Source organism: Nycticebus coucang, chromosome 6 (genome assembly GCF_027406575.1).
Source record: "Nycticebus coucang isolate mNycCou1 chromosome 6, mNycCou1.pri, whole genome shotgun sequence".
Lineage (NCBI taxonomy): Eukaryota > Metazoa > Chordata > Mammalia > Primates > Lorisidae > Nycticebus > Nycticebus coucang.
Genome location: NC_069785.1, coordinates 90,413,807 through 90,436,131, shown reverse-complemented (window position 1 = coordinate 90,436,131; position 22,325 = coordinate 90,413,807). Strand labels below are relative to the sequence as shown.

The 22,325-nt window shown below is 43.1% G+C and overlaps 1 pseudogene; it reads right to left on the bottom strand.

Moving 5' to 3' along the window:
* Positions 1–5,535: 5,535 nt before the first annotated feature.
* Positions 5,536–6,847, bottom strand: LOC128587506 (TAR DNA-binding protein 43-like; annotated as a pseudogene).
* Positions 6,848–22,325: the final 15,478 nt, after the last annotated feature.

Here is a 22,325-nt window from a genome sequence, read left to right as displayed (position 1 = left end):
AACCCTCAATAAAGTTTTTTTTTTTTTGTAGAGACAGAGTCTCACTGTACCGCCCTCGGGTAGAGTGCCGTGGCATCACACGGCTCACAGCAACCTCTAACTCTTGGGCTTACACAATTCTCTTGCCTCAGCCTCCCGAGCAGCTGGGACTACAGGCGCCCGCCACAACACCCGGCTATTTTTTTTTTGTTGTTGTTGCAGTTTGGCCGGGGCTGGGTTTGAACCCGCCACCCTCGGCATATGGGGCCGGTGCCGTACTCACTGAGCTACAGGCGCCACCCCTCAATAAAGTTTTTAATGTCCACATTCACCAGTGATGTTTTTTGGGATGTCAGAAAGCAGAAAGAGTAAAAAATTCTCTCTCAATGTGGTTTTATAAATGGGCATTAGCCACAGTCTGTTCCAGCTCAAGGATGAAGAGCAACACAAACTCTTTTTTTTCCCTGCAGTAAAAAGAATGGAATAACTTTCTTTCTACAGCAGTGCTGACATGAATAACTGAACTGGAAAAAAATATTAGCTGTCTCTCTACTGTTGGTGCATAATAAAAAATATATATATCATCTGCTCAGCATCTGCCCAGTGAGAAGTTACAAAAACACTAGCAAATAAATGCACACTGCAAAGTATCTTCACTTTGTCCTCCCTACTGGTGCAGTTGAAGTGGGGTTATCAATCTGGCTCTTGGAAACCAACTGTTTTTGTATCCACTTATTCTAAAGACAGAACCTCGCATCACTTTAACTTCTGTAGAATATTTTTTCTGTTTCTGCATGTATCGAAGCCATCTTGAAAATCTGGTAGATAGAAAGCCGAGAGGAGAGGGGCCACCTGAATAAAATATAGAAAGCTGGTGTTATTGAGACAAAAGCTAAATCATGTGTTCCTCACATCTTCAAACTTGGGAAACTCAAAACAAAATGGCTCTGGAGATTTGTGATGGGATATAGAGCCTTTGTCTTTTAGGTGACTGCTGACATTCTAATCAGTGCTGAGATGGAAATAACAAAGCAGACACACTTCTATCCATTGTGGATACATTTATTGAATGCCTTGCTGTTGTTTTGTTTGTGTTGTGTTTTTGGAGACAGGGTCCTGCTCTGTAACCTGACTCTAGAGGGCAGTAGTATCATCATAGCTCACAGCAACCTCAAACTCCTAGGCTCACGGGAGCCTCCTGGCTCAGCCTCCCAAGTAGCTGGGACTATAGGTGCCCACCACTAGACCCAGGTAATTTTTCTATTTTTTTGTAGAGATAAGGGGTTGGGGGATCGCACTCTTATTCAGGCTGGTCTTGAACTCTTGGCCTTAGGTGATTCTCCTGGCTTGGCTCTCAGAGTGCTAGGATTACAGGCATGAGCCACCGCATCCAGCCTGCCTTAGTATCTCTCAGAGGCCCCAGGAACCTGCCACCATAAATCTAAACTATATAAAATGTTGCTTTATATGCTTTGACAACATTCATTATTTGATGAGATAAGATATTTTCTCATCCCCTATTATGGATCAAATCATATCCTTTGTCTATCTCCCTCCCACAAAAAAGTCAAGTTTTAATCCTCAGTACCTCCGAATGCAAACTTGTTTGGAAATAGGGTTGTTACAGATGTGATCAGTTAAATGAAGATGAAGTCATACTGGAGTAGAATTGGTCCTTAATCTAATATGACTGGTGTCCTTCTAAAAAAGATGGTCACATAAAGACAGACATGCAGAGAGCATACTATGTGAGGATAGCAGCAGAGGTTGAAGTGAGGGGCTACCAGCCAAGATAAGGACAGCTGGCAGCCACCAGCAACCAAAGGGAGGCATGGAAAAGATTTCCCCCTAGAGCCCTCGGAAGGAATCAACCCTGATTTTGGACTTCCGGCCTTCAGAACAATGAAAGAATACATTTCTAATTGAGCTTCCCAATTGTGCTACTTTATTACAATAGCCCTAGGCTCCTAATATTTCCGCTTGTAAGGACTGTTTCATGCCTATCCTTTATGTCGAGTTAGAAACTGGTTGGCCCTCTGAGGTGAGAATGAATCTGAGATTCCAGGAAACAAATTAACTTGAAGACAGGAAACTTTCCCCGCCTCGTGCAGAGGTCGGACTGAGCCAGTGTATTGTTAGAGATGTAGCACTTTGTTTCAAAGAACATACCGAAGACCTTGGGATCTCCTTAACCATCTGTCTGGTACCTGTCAGCGTGAAGCAAAACACATTTGAAAATGTGAAGTTTTGACTGCACCCCATTTCAACCATTCACTGTTCTTCGATTTATTCAATGAATATTTATCTTCTCCCCACAGGGACAGGAAACTGACATGTTGAGAACTTAAAGTAACTGGTCTTATCTTCATCTGCCTTTCCATAAACATTTATATTCACAGCATCGGTGTCACAATCTATAGTTGATTGATTTTTGAGTTGTGTGTTTTTCTGGGCCCGATGTACACCAGTTTATGAACAGATAAGAGCTAGCAAAATTTCTACTCGGAGCCTATACATAAAATGGCACCACTAGCTATGGTTTATGCAAAAAAAATAGCTTTCATCCTTCCTGGCACACGACAGACCAACACTACTGGATGGGTGATGGACGCTGATGTTGACAGCTTTGTATTGTGGTCAATTACAAGGCCATCCCTGGACCCAGCAGGCACCTGTGCTGGGATCCATTAATGATATCGCCACCACGCACACGAGGAAGTAATAGAGGGAATGATCTGAGTCTTTGCCAACCTTGCTCTTCAGGCTCAAATGGAAAGGCTTTAAAGTTATACCTTAAAAAAGAAAACTGCAAAACATAAAAAAAGACTTTAATAAAAGAATGTGTTACACTATGAATCTTGGAGAATGGCTTAAGAAAACTCAGCACACACTTTTTCTAGCTCTTTTATAATGATAATGTACCTGATTTTATAGACTAAAAAAGTAAAGCTGGCATTTTGCTTTTCTAGATGACTACTTCTAGTTTCTAAGCTTGGGAATCTTGTTTCTTTTAGGGTCTAGATTCAAAACCCCTCCACCACCCAAGAAACTCACAAATCAGAGCACAGCATCTCTAAGTGTGTGGTAACTTTTGGCCAACAATTTGACACAATGCTTGCTCCTTAGAACTCATTAATGTAAGTGTAAGGTGACTTCCTAAACATCCCTGTTGAAGTAGCTGGTAAAGATAATAGCTGTTTAACAAGGAAAACTGGTTTGAACACCTGTGTATTTGAACAACTGGTTCCAATGTAAAATAACAGCATCTTTGAAACAGTCAATCCCTTCCTGAAAAAAAAAAATTACATGCTGGTTTTTATACAATGTCAAATAGTTTGGTAGATCAAGTATCACCAATCTATGAACCAGTTTCATTCCTTTGGCTGTAAGGAACTGATAACACCCATATAGCAATGCAAGGGTAGACTCTGGCCAGCCTGGGTCATAAACCATGCCTATGGTAGTAAGGTGGAGCCAAGTGGTAAGTCGGCAAGGGCCTGTCAAATGGGGGCAGAGTTCTGATTGGACCCAGCACAATAGGGTTGGGATGGTCTGCTTATCAATGAGTAAATATTGGAGCCCATTTCCAGATTCTGATCTCCTTTTTTTTCTATGTATTCTCTATAGTTTTGAGTACTGCACCTGAAAATAGTAGTGTTTTAACAAATTCTGATCAAGCAAAGAGGAGGCACCAAGGTAAAGAGCATATCTCCCTCCGCTGCCTCACATCTTCTAGAGAAGCCTATCTGATGCCAGGAATGGGTTCCCAGTCCAAGGTGGAGTGGCTCTGGACTTTTCCAGAGTTACCTTTCGCAGGGGTCCTCAAACAGCGGCCTGCGGGCCACATGAGGTGGTGTGATTGTATTCATTCTGTTTTGTTTTTTTTTACTTCAAAATAAGATATGTGCAGTGTGCGTAGGAATTTGTTCATAGTTGTGTTTTTTTTTAAACTATAGTCCAGCCCTCCAGTGTTCTGAGGAACAGTGAACTGGCCCCCTATTTAAAAAGTGTGAGGACCTCTGGAAGGCCTCATTCAATGTGCAAGAGAATACTAAAGCTGGTTTGATCAAGCTGCCCTGAAGATGAGGGAAAAGACTGGATCATACCCTGCAGCAGGGGAATGAACATAATGAATGGCTGTCTGGAGCCTCACAATCTTTTTATTTATTTATTTATTTATTTAAATCAGTTTTATTTAAGAATTTCCAACATCGACAACTCTTACAAAAGCATCCAAGCACAGGACACGGAACCGCAGCAAACAGCATGCTTATGGGCCGCTAACAGACATTAGAACTTCCACCCTTCTTTGAGACACCTGAGCTCACTGGTGAACTCTGCTTCCAAGTTCTCCTGCAAAGCAATCCACAAGCTCAGTCCATGTTCTCAACCCATCAGCTTCAGTTCACATTACCACACTTACAGATCAGTAACAGAAGAGAACACACACCATACGGCATTGACAGCAGTTGACAAAAGGGTAGGGGAAATACAAGTATCATTTCACTTAACACATTCAGCTAAGATGGGTTATCTAAGAACAAACTCACTTAAAGTCTTCCAACAGACGTGATGTCCTTTGAATGCAAAAAACATTTGTACATTATTTGCTATCATTGCTCTCTGCACATGCTGTCAACAAAGCCACAGGATCAAGAGACACATCTCGCCAAGTTAAAAAATATCCCTTATGTACTACCAAGTCTCTGCACGCGCTCTCCTTTTCTCGCTCATACTAGCCTTTCATGCCTCGGCACCACCATCAATCCCACACAAGGTTTCAAAGTTCAAACAGCCTTCTGGTTCCATATCACAGCCTTGCGTTCATAGCGTTGATACAACTCCATGAAATAAAGTAGCGGATAAAAATGGGACACCCACCGTCAAAGACGAAGCCTATGATGTGTGATGACGAATTCTCGAATGAGAAAGCAAGTAGACAGAAGTATTCCTATGGCAGAATATTTACAGCTCTACTTTCACTGAAGTGCTTCTTCCATAAGCATTTGAAATGAGATGAACTGCAGAGATTAAATGAAGGCTTCATATTGTACTTTTGTATAGGAGGGGAGGCAAGTGTTAAAAACAAAAACAAAAGAACCAAACACTGTGACATCATGATCTCCCAAAAGGAGATTTGCTTAAGGAAAAAATCCATATGGTGGGGTCCAAATTAAAACAAGGAAAAAAGAATGTAGTTCTAATCAATGGTTTCCATTTTGAACATGCAAAGAATTCACTTGACATGTCCAGGGATAAATTATTACAGGAGAAACTGTTTGATATCAATTGTAGTGTTGGTTTACCAATCAGGCAAACAGCAGTTTGCTTTCAACCACTCAATATTTCAACCCTTCATGTAACAAAACTTATAAAATTCCTTTAGCTCTTCCTTTTTTTTCTAAAGAAAAATGTCAAAAATACTGCTAAATATACTCCACACTGAACAAACCAATTTTGAAAATTCTTAGTATATATGTATTTTACCATATACTTACCATGAGCATAGAAAAATTTAACTTCCCACCATTTCACAGCAACCAACCATAACCCAGTCTACATCTCCCAATCAGAAGACTTAGAATCCATGCTTGAACTAAAGCCTCCATTAAAAACACAGCTGCATTTGATGCTGACCCCCAACCAATTGCTGCACCAGAATTAGAACCACTGTAAGAGTTATTTCCACAACCAAAGGCCTGATTTGGCTCTCTCTGCATGTTGTGTTGGCTTTGGTTATTACCTGACGGACCTGACTGGTTCTGCTGACTGGCTAACATGCCCATCATACCCCAACTGCTCTGCAGCGCTGCCTGGGCTGCAGCCATCATTGCTGGATTAATGCTGAAAGCACCAGAGTTCATCCCACCACCCATATTACTACCTTGATTGTTTCTCAAGCCAGCTCCACCCCCTCTACTATTAGCAAATCCACCCTGATTCCCAAAGCCACCTGGATTACCACCAAATCTTCCACTTCTTTCTAACTGTCTATTGCTATTGTGCTTAGGTTCGGTATTGGATATATGTATGCTGACTCCTTTAATGATCAAGTCCTCTGCACAAAGAGACTGGGCAACCTGATCATCTGCAAACGTAACAAAGGCAAAAGCCCTGAATGGTTTGGGAATGAAGACATCTACCACTTCTCCATACTGACAAAAGAACTGCCGCAACTCATCATCAGTCATTTCCTCTGTGCAGCGCCCAACAAATACTTTTCTGCTTCTCAAAGGTTCATCCAGGCTCTGCTTAGAATTAGGAAGTTTACAGTCACACCATCGTCCATCTTTCATATGTTGCTGCGACATTACTTTCACCTGGGTTTCATATTCCGTAAAACGAACAAAGCCAAACCCTTTTGAATGACCAGTTTTTATATCTTTCTTGACCTGCACCATAAGAACTTCCCCAAAGTTACTAAAATATTCCTTTAGATCCGGTTCTATTGTTTTCCACGGGACACCCAGCACTATTAAATCAGATGTTTTCTGGACTGCTCTTTTCACTTTCACTACTGAGGAAGCATCTGTCTCATCCATTTTCCTTTTGTTATCTTTGGGATAGTTGACAACATATACCAGATTTCCCCAACCAGCATCAGGGGCATGCAGAATTCCTTCACCAGCCGCACACCTCTCATACACTGAGATAATGGATTCCTGTAGTGCAGCCCACATGCCCCTGGAAATTGGGCTGTAACTGTGGACAGCAGCACTGTCCCATCATCTTCTGATGGTATTTCAATGGGCTCGTGATTCTCATCTTCAGTTACCTGAATATATTCAGACATCTTTTCTTATTTTTCCGCTAGGCTGCTGCTAGGAAGCCCAACAGGGAAACCGAAGCAGCGAGGAATCCAAAAGCATCCCAGCCAGCGCTTTGTTCCCACAAAATGGAGCCTCACAATCTTTTCTTGTCAATCACCATACATTTTTTGTTGTTGTTATTTGCATCGTAATGAGAGCATACTGTATTGATCTCACGTGAAGTGTTGCTTTTCATCTCAACATCTTTTTTTTTTCCAGGTAACACTAATTGCATTTGTTAGGTAAAGTCCCTCTAATCACCATACATTTTTTTTATGATCTTTCTTTTATTATTTACTTATTTATTTTTATTGTTAAATCATAGCTGTGTACATTTGTGCAATCAAGGGTTACAATGTGCTGGTTTCATATACAATCTGAAATATTCTTATCAAACTGTTCAACGTAGCCTTCATGGCATTTTCTTAGTTATTGTATGCAGACATTTCTATTCTGCATTTAGTAGGTTTCACCTGTAATCATTCTAAGATGCACTGTAGGTGTGGCCCCACCCATTGCCCTCCCTCCACTAACCTCCCCCCTCCCTTCCCCTTCCTTGGCCCTTTCCCCATAATCTTGTGCTATACTTAGGTTATAGCCTTCATATGAAAGCTATGAATTAGTTTCATAGGAGGGCTGAGTACATTGAATACTTTTTCTTCCACTCTTGAGATGCTTTAATAGAAGAATATGTTCTAGCTCCATCCATGTAAACATGAAAGAGGTAAAGTCTCCGTCTTTCTTTAAGGCTGCATAATATTCCATGGTATACATGTGCCACTATTTGCTAGTCCATTGGTGGGTTGATGGGCACGTGGGCTTCTTCCATGACTTAGCAATTATGAATGGGGCTGCAATAAACATTCTGGTACAGATGTCTTTGTTATATTGTGATTTTTGGTGTTCTGGGTATATACCTAGTAAAGGAATTATAGGATCAAATGGCAGATCTACTTTTAGGTCCCTACATATTCTCCAAACATCCTTCCAAAAGGAACGTATTAGTGTGCATTCCCACCAGCAGTGTAGAAGTGTGCCCTTTTCTCCACATCCACACCAACATCTCTGGTTTTGAGATTTTGTTATGTGGGCTACTCTTACTGGGGTTAGGTGATATCTCAAAGTAGTTTTGATTTGCATTTCTCTGATGATTGAGGATGGTGAGCTTTTTTTCATGTGTCTGTAGGCCATGTGTCTGTCTTCTTTAAAGAAGTTTCTCTTCAAGTCCTTTGCCCACACTGAGATGGGATCACTTATTCTTTCTTTGCTAATACATTTGAGTTCTCTGTAGATTCTGGTTAAACCTTTATTGGAGGTATAACCTGCAAATATTTTCTCCCATTCTGAGGGCTGTCTGCTTGCTTTACTTACTATGTTCTTGGCTGTGCAGAAGCTTTTTAGTTTGATCAGGTCCCAGTAATGTATTTTTGATACTGCTTCAATTGCCTGGGGAGTCCTCCTCATAAAATATTCACCAAGGCCAATTCCTTCAAGAGTTTTCCCTGTACTTTCTTCAAGTATTTTTATAGTTTCATGTCATAAATTTAAATCTTTTATCCAGTGAGAGTCTATCTTAGTTAATGGTGAAAGGTGTGGGTCCAGTTTCAGTCTTTTACACATCACCAGCCAGTTCATCCAGCACCATTTGTTAAATAGAATTTTTCCCCACTGAATATTTTTAATTGGCTTGTCAAAGATCAAATAACGATAAGTATCTGGATTCATCTCTTGGTTCTCTATTCTGTTCCAGACATCTACTTCTCTGTTTTTGTGTCAGTACCATGCTGTTTTGACCTCTATCGATTTATAGTATAGTCTCAGGTCTGGTACCGTGATTCCTCCTGCTTTGTTTTTATTTCTGAGTAATGTTTTGGCTATTCAAGGTTTTTTCTGATTCCATATAAAATGAAGTATTACTTTTTCAAGATCTTTAAAATATGACAATGGAGCTTTGATAGGAATTGCATTAAAATTATATATTGCTTTGGGTAGTATAGACATTTTAACGATGTTGATTCTTTCCAGCCACGAGCATGGTATGTTTTTCCATTTGTTAACCTCTTCAGCTATTTCTTTTCTTAAAGTTTCATAGTTCTCTTTATAGAGATTTTTCACATCCTTTGTTAGATAAACTCCCAAATATTTCATCTTCTTTGGCACTACTGTGAAAGGAATAGAGTCCTTGAATGTTTTTTCGGCTTGGCTATTGTTGGTATATATAAAGGCTACAGATTTATGGGTTTTGATTTTGTAGCCTGAGACATTACTGTATTCCTTGATCACTTCTAAAAGTTTTGTAGTAGAATCCCTAGTGTTTTCCAGATATACGATCATGTCATCTGCAAAGAGTGAAAGTTTGATCTCTTCTGACCCTATGTGGATACCCTTGACCGCCTTTTCTTCCCTAATTGCAATGGCTAAAACTTCCATTACAATGTTAAAGAGCAATGGAGACAATGGACAACCTTGCCTGGTTCCTGATCTAAGTGGAAATGATTTCAATTTAACTCCATTCAATACAATATGGGCTGTGGGTTTGCTGTAGATGGCCTCTATTAGTTTAAGAAATGTATCTTCTATACCAATTTTCTTAAGTGTTCTGATCATGAAGGGATGCTAGATATTATCAAAAGCTTTTTCTGCATCAATTGAGAGAATCATGTGGTCTTTATTTTTTAGTTTGTTTATGTGCTGAATTACATTTATAGATTTATAGATTTATTGAACCAGACTTGAGACCCTGGGATAAATCCCACTTGGTCATGGTGTATAATTTTTTTGATGTGTTGTTGGATTCTGTTTGTTAGGATCTTATTGAGTATTTTTGCATCAATATTCATTAGTGGTATTGGTCTATAATTTTCTTTTCTTGTTGGGTCTTTCTCTGGTTTAGGGATCAAGGTGATGTTTGCTTTGTAGAATGTGTTGGGTAGTATTCCTTCTTTTTCTATGTTTTGGAAGAGGTTTAGTAATATAGGTACTAGTTCTTCTTTAAAGGTTTGGTAGAATTCTGACGTAAAGCTATCTGGTCCTGGGCTTTTCTTTTTAGGGAGATTTGGTATAGTTGATGCTATTTCAGAACTTGATATAGGCCTGTTCAACATTTCCACTTTGTTCTTGCTAAGTCTTGGTAGGTGGCATACTTCCAAGTATTGGTCAATATCTTTCAGATTTTCATATTTCTGAGAGTAAAGTTTCTTGTAATATTCGTTAAGGATTTCGTTAATTTGTGAGGGGTCTGTTGTTATTTCATCTTTACCATTTCTGATTGATGAAATTAGAGATTTTACTCTTTTTTTCCTGGTTAGGTTGGCCAAAGGTTTATCTATTTTATTGACCTTTTCAAAAAACCAACTTTTGGATTTATTGATCTGTTGTATAGTTCTTTTGTTTTCAATTTCATTTAATTCTGCTCTGATTTTGGTTATTTCTTTTCTTCTGCTGGGTTTGGGGTTGGAATGTTCTTCCTTCTCCAGTTGCTTGAGATGTCCCATTAAGTTATTAACTTCCTCTCTTTCTGTTTTTTTGAGGAAGGCTTGCAGTGCTATAAATTTCCCTCATAGAACTGCCTTTGCAGTATACCAGAGGTTCTGATAATTCGTGTCCTCATTGTTGTTTTATTCCAAAAATTTGGTGATTTCCTTCTTAATTTTGTCTATAACCCATCTATCCTTCACCATAAGGTTATTTAGCTTCCATGTTTTTGTATGGGTTTGCAGATTTCTGTTGTTATTGAGTTAAACTTTTATTCCATGATGGTCTGAGAAGATGCAAAGAATAATTTCTATTTTTTAAAATTTGCTGAGGTTAGATTTGTGGACTAGGATGTGATTGATTTTGGAGTATGTTCCATGGGCTAATGAGATGAATGTGTATTCTGTTTTGTTGGGATGAAATGTTCTGTAGATGTCTGTTAAGTCCCGATGTTGAATGGTTAAGTTTAAACCTAAGATTTCTTTGCTTAGCTTCTTTATGGAGGATCTATCCAGCACTGCTAAAGGGATGTTAAAATCTCCAAATACTATGAAACTTGAGGAAATCAAGTTGCTCGTGTGTGTTAGAGTCTCTCTTATAAATTGAGTTGCGTTCTGGTTGGATGCATAAATATTGATAATTGAAATCTCATCATATTGAGTATTACCTTTAACAAATATGAAGTGTCCATCCTTATCCTTCCTTATTTTGGTTTATTTAAAGCCTATTGCATCTGCAAATAGGATTGCAGTGCCTGCTTTTTTCTGCTTTCCATTTGCCTGTAGTATAGATGACCATCCCTTCACCTTGAGTCTATATTTGTCTTTTAATGTAAGATGAGATTCTTGTATGCAGCAGATATCTGGCTTGAGTTTTTGTATGCAGTCAGCCAACCTGTGCCTCTTTAGAGGACAATTTAAACCATTCACATTAATTGAGAATATTGATAAGTCTTTCGAGAGTCCAGTGGACATTTTTAATCCTTTTGCGACTGTGGAAGTTGGAATTTGATCAAAATTTTCTGGGTGGGTTTACTTTTTTGGTGGAGGATTATGCTGGTCTTTATGGAGGATGGGTCTGCGAATATCCTGGAGAGCTGGTTTAGTTGTGGCAAATTTGTTCAACATGTGAATGTCATTAAAGTATTTAATTTCTCCATCATAAATGAAACTCAGTTTAGCTGGGTACAGGATCCTGGGTTGAAAGTTATTTTATTTTAGGAAATTAAAAGTCAATGACTATCCTCTTCTAGCTTGGAAGGTTTCAGCAGAGAGATCTGCAGTTATTCTAATATTCTTGCCCTTGTAGGTGATGGTTTTCTTTCGTCTGGCTGCTTTCAGAATTTTATCCTTCATGTTAACTTTAGTGAAATTGATTATGATGTGTCTGGGGGATGTCTTATTCGGGTTGAGTCGTGCTGTTGTTCTGAAACTGTCAGCTACCTGAAATTCAGAATGTCTTGGCATGTCTGGAAAGTTCTCTTTCATAAATGCATGGAAAAGAGACTCTGTGCCTTGTGAAGCCACTCCGTCGCTTTCGGCGATCCCTATAAGACAAATATTGGTTTTCTTTGAATTATCCCACAGCTCTCTGAGAGAGTGATCTGTTTTTGCCCTCCATTTCTCTTCCTCTTTGAGAGTTTGGGAGCATTCGAAAGCTTTGTCTTCAATGTCAGAAATCCTTTCTTCTGCTTGCTCCATTCTGTTACTGAGGGATTCTACTATTTCTCAGATCTTTGAGGGCTGCAACTTCTTGTCTCAATGTGTCAAAATCTTTGGTCCTTTGGTCTTTGAATTCGTTAAATTCTTGAGACATCTTTTGGGTTACTGCTTGGAATTCTAGTTTGATCTTATTTGCTATCCAGATTGATTTCTGACATCTCATTTATTTGTTTGTGCATGGGATCTTGTGTTGTGTCTGCCCCATTGTTCCTTGGGGGAGTTGATCTACTCTAATTATTCATATTGCTATAGTTTTCCCTTTGATTTCGTCTCGTGATTGTTTTTCACTGTTGCCTCTGATGGTCCTCAGAGTTGGGTTGGTGTCTCTCTGAGATTAGACCCTGGGGGAATCACTCTATTGTTGCTGGATCTTTGTAGGGACTGACCCTGTGTAGCTCTTCTGGGGCTGCCCCAGCCAGGGAGTTCTGGTTGTGGGAGCAGCTCTGGAGTGTGACACCCTCGGGTCCAGCAACAGGGCAGGGGGTGGTGCACACAGTTCTGGGAGTGCCTGGCACCCAGTGACTTTAGCACAGAGGGCCCAAGGCTCCAGCAGTCTCTGGCCAGGAGAAGGGTTCTGAGCAGAGGCAGGGAGGGCTTCAGAGGGCATGTGGCTACTAGAGTCCCTGGCCAGAGGAGTGGGCCATGTGGATGCAGGAACTGTACAGGAGGGAGCATGTGGGGTTGTGTGGCTCCCGGAGTTCCTGGTCAGAGCATGGGGAGGCCCGGCTGGTGGGTTAGTGATCCCGGTGCAGCTCCTGCCAGGGTCCAGGCGGGCACAGCTCTTATGGAGGTCTGGGAGGGTACCAATTGCAGGTTTTGGGGCAGCTCTTCCAGAGGTCTGGGCAGGTGCCAATCACAGGTCGCAGGGCAGCTCTTCTGGAGGTCTGGGAGGGTGCTGTTCCTGGGTGGCGACGCAGCTCTTATGGAAGTCCAGGCGGGTGCCAATGGTGGGACCCGGCACAGGTCTTCCAGAGGTCTGGGCGGACGCAGATGGGGGGACCGGGGACAGCTCTTCCAGAGGTCTGGGAGGGTGCCGATGGTGGGTCGCAGGGCAGCTCTTCTGGAGGTCCAGGTGGGTGCCTAAGGCAGGACCCGGCACAGCTCTTCCGTAAGTCTGGGTGGATCTAATCACCATACATTTTAAGGTGGGGTGTATGGGACAAACTTCCTAGAATCTTCAGGCTCATGACAAATCTCAATCATTCTCTAGAAGGAAATGGACTTCAATTTCCCCTTCCTGGCTCTCCTCTTGGAGGGTCTACCACTCAAAACTTTCCTGTTAGTCACATCCCCTCCGTGGCCCTTGAATGCTAAACTGGACTAGAAAAGAGCACCCTGGATAGTGAGGGTAGGCTCTCTGCACATCTTAACCTACTGACACCTGCTGGATGGCTTCCTCTCTCTGGAAAGTATCAGAGCAGAAGCCTTTGCTCTACGCATGAGTTGGGAGCTGGGACATTGGCTTCTGCCCTGGGATAGGAACAGAGAAGTTTTCCTGCTCTTCTGGTGCTGTCTGCTCAATGAAAATGGGAGAATCACCAGCCAACTTCAAAGGCCGAGGCCAGGAAAAATGCTTATAGGACACCAGGCAAAGCAGTTCAAGGTTGGAAGGTTGGCATTGATGATTATGGTCAAACTCCTAGAGTCCTGTATTCTACCTCCTGGAGGGACTGAACATAAAACTGGCTTGAAAAACAACGACTTCAGAGAGTGAAACCCTGTCCTGGGCTCTGGATCCCCAGAGTCAGGAGATGATGCTTGCCTGGGTCTTTGTTGGCCCAGGGAAAATCCTAAAAGAAGTAAAGGTGGCTCCTGGAATTCTTTGCTCTCTCAATTCAAAACATTTTATTGTCATGGCTGCCTTCTCTAATTTTTAATGCTTTCAAAGCAGTGTGTTCCCCTTAGCAGGTTAGAATGAGCTGGTAAACTAATCCGTTGCATCCCAGTGAAGTTACATTTAAAAGAGAACCTCGGGTGAGATCTATGCTAAAATCCAGTGAATCTGTGCGAATGCTAACATTTTAAACCTGAGAATAGGCTGATATGGTAGCTACATGGAACAAGGAGCTTTGGGGGCCCCTTACATTATAAACATAGGGGGCAGCTGTCTGCAGGCAGATCTTGTATAGAGCAAGTTGGTTATTGCTGCCTTCTCGTTCAAGAAATGGCCCTGCCTGCTGGGGACCAAGTGCTGGCCTGCTTGCTCACTGCCCAGCCTCCTCTCCTTTCCTCCAGAGACATTCTGGCTGGCCGCTCTCAGGCTCTCTGGAAGGTCTCTTGTGGAGCAGCTCATCTTTAGCACTCCCTGTCTGAACCATCTGCCCCATCTGAGGTCATTTCACGTTCCTTCCTGAGGATCCCAGCTAAATGCAGAACAAGGCAGAGGCAGCAAGTATGTGTCTGTAAGCACTCGCAGGAGGTGGAAGCAGAGAGGTGAGAGTGGCCTGTGGCCAGTGACACATGGAGAGAAAGCCTCCCTGTGAGCCACACCCCTCTCTGCAGGAACACAGCCTACCCAGGCCACCCCCAGAAACCAAACACCTTCATTTCAGGCAAGAAATATAGACCTCGAAGGCCCCCCACTTTTGGGCCCTCTCATCTCCAAAATGCTTCAGGCCAGGATTTAAGGAGGAGTCTGAATTTTAATAGCTGGGTGTTGCCTACACTTGCTGTTTTAAATGACCTCTGGCCTCCTGGAGGAAATTATACAGCAGCCTTTGAGGTTTTCAGGATGGGTAGGCTGATCCTGGCAAACCAAAAGGAATGTACTGTGTCCCTAAAAGCCCACAAGGCCCAGAGCCCACAATGATGGATGAGGTCTGGGGGGTGCCATGGTGCTGCTTGCTTTCTACCTAACGTTTGGCCTCTCCAAGGGCCTGCACAAAGAAGCCAGCGCTGCCTGTTAGATATGAAAAGCAGTACTATTCAGCAGCTCAAAACCAAGGATTTCCAGCATCTGGCCTTTATGGTAACCTGTAATCTCCCTCTGAGCCCTCCCCTCACACGCCCTCCTCTCTGGGCTAGGCATACTCAGTGTTCTAGCACAATCCTTTGTTCAGGGTAGCCCTGACTGCAGCCCTTGCACCTCCCCCTCCACCATCCTCAGTCCCTGCCATGACTCAGCACCTTCCCCACAACCCCTCCTGCAACTCTCAGTGTCCCCCCATTCTAGGTTGCTGCATATATTTCTACCTAACATCCTTTCTCCCTGAAGACAGCAGGCCCTCAAGGGTAGGCGCACTGTCACACACCTGTCTGAACCCCCACTTCACATCCAGAGCCTTTCACAAGTCAGCCTCCAGAGGAGCCCCATGCATGGCACCCCTGAGAGATGCCCACCCGCTCTCTTTGTGTGCACATCTGGTGAGAGGATGTCCCTGACATCCCCGCCTACTCCAATATTGAGTCACTCCACATTTTATCAAGTTCTTGTTTCTACCGAGCCAAAATCATCAATAGCTGGCCCCAATTCAGCTTTGAGTTCTCAATTTCTGTTAGGATTCTCTTCTCTATACCAAAGATCCCCGGTTCTTTTTCTAGTTTTGTAGTTTCCAGACCCTGTACCAGCCAGGCAGATCTCTCCTGGGAACTCTCTGGTTTCCAGTCTCTCATGGAAGGTGATGAACCACCCTGAGGACAACATTCAGCTGCGTGGAGGCACACGTGTGAAGGTATGTGTGTGGAGACGCGTGTGGAGGGACGTGTGGAGGCGTGTGTGTGAAGGCATGCGTGGAGGCGCGTGTGGAGGTGTGCGTGTGAAGGTGCGCGTGTGGAGGTGTGTGTGGAGGGGCGTGTGGAGGCGCCTGTGGAGGTGCAGGTGTGAAGGTGCATGTGTGGAGGTGTGTGTGGAGGCGTGTGTGGAGGTGTGTGTGAAGGTGCGCGTGTGAAGGTGCACGTGTGGAGGCGCATGTGGAGGCACGTGTGAAGGTGCGTGTGTGGAGGCGTGTGTGAAGGCATGTGTGGAGGTGCGTGTGAAGGCGCGCACTCCAAGACAAGCATCTGAGACAGCCACAGCCAGGGGGGGCTTTTAGTGATAATTGTGGTGGTCACAACCAGCATTGCTTAACACAAGAGGAAACTTGTGTTAAGGAAACAAAGTTAGTATTTCAAGGAAACAAAGTTAGTATTTCACCCAACCAATGGATTCCAGTTTCAAGGAAAACCAAAAGTTTAAGAATTGGAACCACCTGGCTTGTGGCAGACCTGGAATCAATTTCATCTCGCGGCCTTCTGAGGGTAGAGCAGTGGTTTGAGTGAGTTCTGCCAGGAAGTCCACATAAGAAATTAGCCAGTTTTCAGATGTTCCTGACCAGAAAGATTAGTCCAGCAAGGTGGAGAATGAAGGGTGTTGAAGCTGGAAGCCTCCCAGTCTGACACTGTCCCCCTCCACAGAACTGGGTTTGGGAGAGAACTGGCCCCAGTGGTCCTGGGCATGCACTAATACCTCTCTGTACTCCCCTCTCACCCCTAAGCCTCAAAATCTCTGTAGTGCCTTGAAAGGGTCTAATTAAGAGGATGAAGTCACCAAGTTTAGGATGAAGACCACTAAGCCTCTCAATATGCCAAGTAAGATCCGACATGGGTGTAGGGTTTAGGGAGATTATTCTTTGATTCTGGGAGTCTTTTTATGTAGCCATTTGACCTTAGGGGGTGAATGAATCCCCCCATTTACCAGAGGTTTGCTTTCCACCCTAAAATCTATGAAACACAAGTCCACAATTAATGGAGGCGGGATGCCTGGTTTCCTTTTGTCATGAAAGTGAAAGAAATAGAGAATTTCCCTAATCGCTCCAGGCCACACTGATCTTTTATTTCCTTTTTTATTCTGAGGTATTTATTCTCTGTAATGTTTATTTTCACCTTTTGCTCTCCTTTTAGTTTTCTTTTTGGAGACAAAAGGATAGTCAGCTCTAGAAGGAAACTCATCCAACTCCCTTGGAAAGTGGAAGGGATTTGTGTAAAGTTGCTGAGCTGGTTAGTACAGGAGTGTAGTTAACAACCCCAACTAGATGCTGAGCATCTGAGAGGTCAAAGGAGACCAGGCTGACAGAGTCTTCATTCCAGGTCCACCTAGTGGCTTTCTTTTAATAAATATACCTCAGTACACAGAATATCAAATGAGGCGAGGTCTTGGGTCTATGACCAAAGGCTGCTTAGCCAAGCGTGATGGAAGGAGCTGCCCCTTGGTCATTTACTGAGCCTGTCACCTCCTAAGCTTTAGGATCTGCTCATGCTCTTAGTCCCCAAGTGGTGATATTTTGAGAGACAGCAGCTGTGCTCAGGTTAACAAAGACTCACTGCTCTGCCCTGCTCTGTTACCTGGAGTCCTGATTAATTTTCTGCCCATGTAGGAAGTTAAGAGGACCCCTTATTCTCCTAGCCCAAAAACAGGGACCCTGCTGCTACAAACCCACACAGAACAGAAATCTGTATGATGATTATGACACATACCTGGATAGCAGATGACCTCACCTACAAAGTAATTCCCTGTGAGACCATCCAAAGGAAAAGGTCTGAGGCACATTTTGAATATACAAACTGTTACAGATAGGAATAAAATATTTATTCAAGTGTCTGCTCATAATATTTAATTTGTCAATTAAATTATGTCACTATTAAAAATCATACTACATAAAATAATACTCAATTTAGAATTGTTCTCCCATTCCCATATTTCAGAATTATTCTGTTTATTCTCCAAATATATTTCTCAACTGCATTGTCTCTTTCATCACCGTGGCCAGTTTTTGATCTTCTATCAAGTTGTCTGGATCATCCTCACTCTTCAGTTGGTTGACACACAGCACTTTAAGAAATCATGAACTTTCATAACAGTAGAGTTCCATTCATCCTACGGGATCCAACACAACCACTTTCCTAAAGTTTGAGAGACTATCCTAAGGATAATTGATAAATCTGTTGCAAATTTCCTTTTTCTTAAATTTATTTCAGATTAATATAAGGGTACGAACGATCGAGTTACATTGCCCACACTTGTTAGGCAGCCTCCCAGTTGTAGTTGAGTCCTTCAACCAGGAGGTGTGCCACACCCCTACATTGTACCCTGTAGGCGAAAACTTACCAATCCCTCTACCTCTCCCTCCTCCCCCCTACCTGAATTTAATTGTGTTTTTCTCTTCTGTGGGCCCGTGGTTGTTCATCTCCTAGTTTCAAATCAGTACATCTTGTCAAATGGATGTACTGATGTTTCCTTTTAAAAACTCATTCTCATTGGTTCCTCTATATAATGTAAAACTAACAGTGATTGAATCATTTCAGGGACTGTATCTTTTTTAAAGAGTATTTTATTGCTGTTGTTAAAAAAAAAAAAGGAACTTGGAATGGCCTAGAATATGAGAAACTTCACGAGGACTGGAATAATATTGCTATTTATATCTGTATCTATTTTTATGCCCATGTCTCCCTCCTTTTTGTGAAACAACTTTGAAGAAAAAATCTTGCCCCAGTTTATATGTTTTCTGGATTGATTATTAATAGTGCCTCTTTGGAGTCACAAAGGTATCATCCGACACATTGGCTGTTCAGCAAGTTTCCTATGAGGCCAATATTTCCATGGCAGCTGGATGAACTCAAAGCCACAGTAGCTGGAAATTACAGCAATGCAGCTAATTACGTACAGTGATACTAAAAAGCCTAAGATTCTGGAAATGTGACCACCAGTCAACACAACATCTGTTTCAAAGGAAACATTATTCTCTTAAGAGATCATTATTTAAAAAATATATATAATGACAAGTAACTCAGGTAAGAAGTGCTGCTTGGTCTGAGAATGGTACGTTTAGTTTATTATTCATTGAAACTAAATATTGAGTTTAATGTTCCTAAATATTTAGAGAGAAATTTTCTTTATTACTTACTTTACAGGTGAGCCATTTAGACTTACAATGATGTCTTGCTTAAGGTAAAACTCCTTTCCTATTGATACTCATGCATGTGATTGTGCTGAGTAGGAGGGGGTGGGCCAGTGGGTGTGGGGCAGCTGAGAGGCGGGGCTGACCGGCCCCTGGATGAGCCTGCTGCCTTCCTCCCACTCCTCCCACTGGCCTGACTGCCATAAGTGCTGCCGGTGACACAGGGACCCAACCAGACACAGGACACATCCACACACACCCACTCCACTCTCATCACCAACCTCTCTCCTCTGGATCAGAAACCTCATCTTCGAACATGAAATCTACCATGCAAGGTAAAAATAAACAAAAACATCAAAATTGTTTCTTAAATCTAACCTCCTCTACTTCGCACAATACTGTGTAACCGTAAATCAATCAGCCCATGTCAGTGAGACATGTATCCTAAAGATAAGGTATTTAGCACATCTGGTGGGGAAGATGATTTTACATTAGGCTGCTTGCCTGCATGTCTGCTATATTTTACATTGAACACAATCTAGCAATCACGTGACAGTCGGCAAGTGTGGGCTCTCTTTGGGTCCAGCTTTGGGCAGCCTCACAGGTAATGCAATGAAGAAAGGATCTTGCCAACAGGAAAATCTCTGAAGTATCTCTTCTCCTCCCCCACATAAGTGTCTCCTCCACCCAGCAGCACAGAGAAGGTCCCCGTGGAATACGGTTCTAGAGGGACAGTTCTTGCCTAGGGAACGTCAGCCCTGCTTTCTGCCCCAGCTCTTGTTTTATTATCCCTGTAGTGAGCTGGCCTGATCAGAGGACAACCAAGGGACAGCTGTCCCTTAAAACAGCCTTTGCTAAAGCCCCACTCTGTCCTATTTTCTCCTTGACAGTGGAAGGCATATTCTAGAAAGAAGGGCAATGCCCCAGGAATTTACAATCCCAGATGCTGTCCTGTGAATATAAAAGAAAGAAGAGAAATGTCTTAGGAATCTCTCCCACATTCCCCACATCACTAAGAAACCAGGCCCCCTCAGATCTCTTGTCACTCTTCTTGACAAAAGCCTGCCCCGTCCTACCACTCCCCATCCTGACAAAGAGCACGATGGGCGACAGCGGGGAAGGGCAGAAAGGCGGATCTCAGCTGGGGCGCTGCCGTCCACCCTCCCACCTTTCATGTCCTGACGGCCCCCTGCCTCCCTCCCTTAATGGTGTCCGCACGCCTTCCTGGGTTTCCCCTCCCAGATGAAGCTGAAACAAGAGGGTGGGATGTGAGGCCAAGTTCCCCAGGTGCCTTGGAAACTGAGGATGTGATTTTTACCCCTCTACAAGCCCTTTCTGCTAACCCTCTAGGCACACTGCTCCTGCGTTCAGATGACTTGGGGGCGCTCACAGTGCAGGGCTCTGGCAGGACTTGCCTTCTGCGGTAAGTGTACACAGATGTATACATGGCCCACTAAGTGACCAGCAGTCCTGTCCCTAGCACTCTGTGCTGGTCTGAGCCCTTTGCTATATTCTGCAGACTCTCCCTATGGAAAGGTGCCCTCAGCCTCAGCGTAAACCCCAACCACTGGCTGCTCTGTCTTTGAGGTCATAGGCCTGCAGTGACCTTGACAATGGCTTGGCCAGCCAGAATTCTAAGGCTATACCGCTTGGCTTGCAATTGTGTTATGGTGAGTCCTCAAGGCCTCCCACACCCTGCTCCAGCCAGCCTGGCCTCCCTCACCTCCCTGCAGCCCTGTGGCCTCCACTCTCCAGGGCAATTAGGGTTGTGTCTGCAAAGCACAGAGACTTGCTGGGAGTAAGGGCTCAGGTGTGCACTGGCCAAGCCGCAGCTCTGTTATCATTTTTGGTCCACAACTGCCCTGGTGTCATTACGTTTATCCGGAGCTTTTATTTTCCCTCTGTTTCTCTTTCATTTTCTGATCCTGGTACACAACAATAAAAAGGAAATTTCACCAGATGTTGCCTTTTCTATTTTTTAATGACCAAATGATACTTGCATTCTCCAAAAAGTCAACCTTTCAGAACACCTTTAAAACCCTTTTTCGAGTGACATTTTTCATTTTGCAAAAACTGCATATGGCCTTTTCTCAGATTTTTATCTTTTTTCACAGGTCTGATGTGGAAATCTCCCTAAATTCCTCTATCTAGAGCATGTCAATATTTCATTGAAATGCGAATTTGAAGGCTCTTCTGTGAAAACGACTTCTTGCATCTTTTTAAAATTAATGCTCACTTTAAAAACTAATGACGTAGGGGCAGCGCCTGTGGCTCAGTGAGTAGGGCGCCGGCCCCATATGCCGAGGGTAGCGGGTTCAAACCCAGCCCCGGCCAAACTGCAACAGAAAAATAGCCGGGTGTTGTGGCGGGCGCCTATAGTCCCAGCTGCTCAGGAGGCTGAGGCAAGAGAATCGCTTAAGCCCATGAGTTGGAGGTTGCTGTGAGCTGTGTAAGGCCACGGCACTCTACTGAGGGCCATAAAGTGAGACTCTGTCTCTACAAAAAAAAAAAAAAAAAAAAACTAATGACGTAGTTAATATTGAAAATAAGCTAAACCTGACGGGAACTCTCTGCCTTCTTCAAATTGACGCGGAAGGCCGCCACCTTGTGGTCATTGTGGAAACTGCCACGTAGTTTTTCTCAGGGATTGGGGCCCTACTGCCAATTAAATTAACTTCCTATATTGTCTTTTTTCTAGCAGCTTACATCCCAGTTTTGTTCTTCCACAGGACAATTTGTGGTGATTCCTGGAAGCTCGGAGCAAAGGAAGGCATTTTAAATGGCCTCAATCGGTTAGTTGACAGAAGATTGTCCCTAGTTAAGCCAAGTTTCAGTTAGTAGAAGAAACAACCTCTCAGGAAGCCCAGGTCTTTGTCTTATTCAAACCCAATATGTTCTGATTCCTATATTTTAAAAATGTAGAGCCAATGCAGAGGCTCACGCCTGTAATCCCAGCACTCGGCGGGGGGGCTGGGGGCGGGGGGGCAAGGTGAGCAGATCACCTCAGCTCCTGATTTCCAGACCAGCCTGAGCTACAGCAAGACCCTGTCTCTAAAAATAGCCAGGTGTTGTGGCAGGTGCCTATAGTCCCAGCTACTAGGGAGGCTGAGGCAAGAGAATCTCTTCAGCCCAAGAGTTAGAGGTTGCTGTGACCTATGACCCAACAGCACTCTACAGAGGGTGACAAAGTGAGTCTCTGTCTCGAAAAAAAAAAAAAAAAAATTCCTGAAGAAGATATTTAAATGCAAATTTCTGGGGTTTTGCTCACCAAGACCTAAGAATTGCAATGTACAGGCATAAATCCTTTAAGTTACACTTTTAACATGTTTCTCAGGTGATTGCAGGTGTGAGCCACCATGCCCAGTGTCTCAGGTGATTTTTTTAATGTACATCAAAGTTCTAACAATGCTGTATTTTGGACTGGGCATGGTGGCTTGTGCCTGCAATCCTGGAACTCTGAGAGGCTAAAG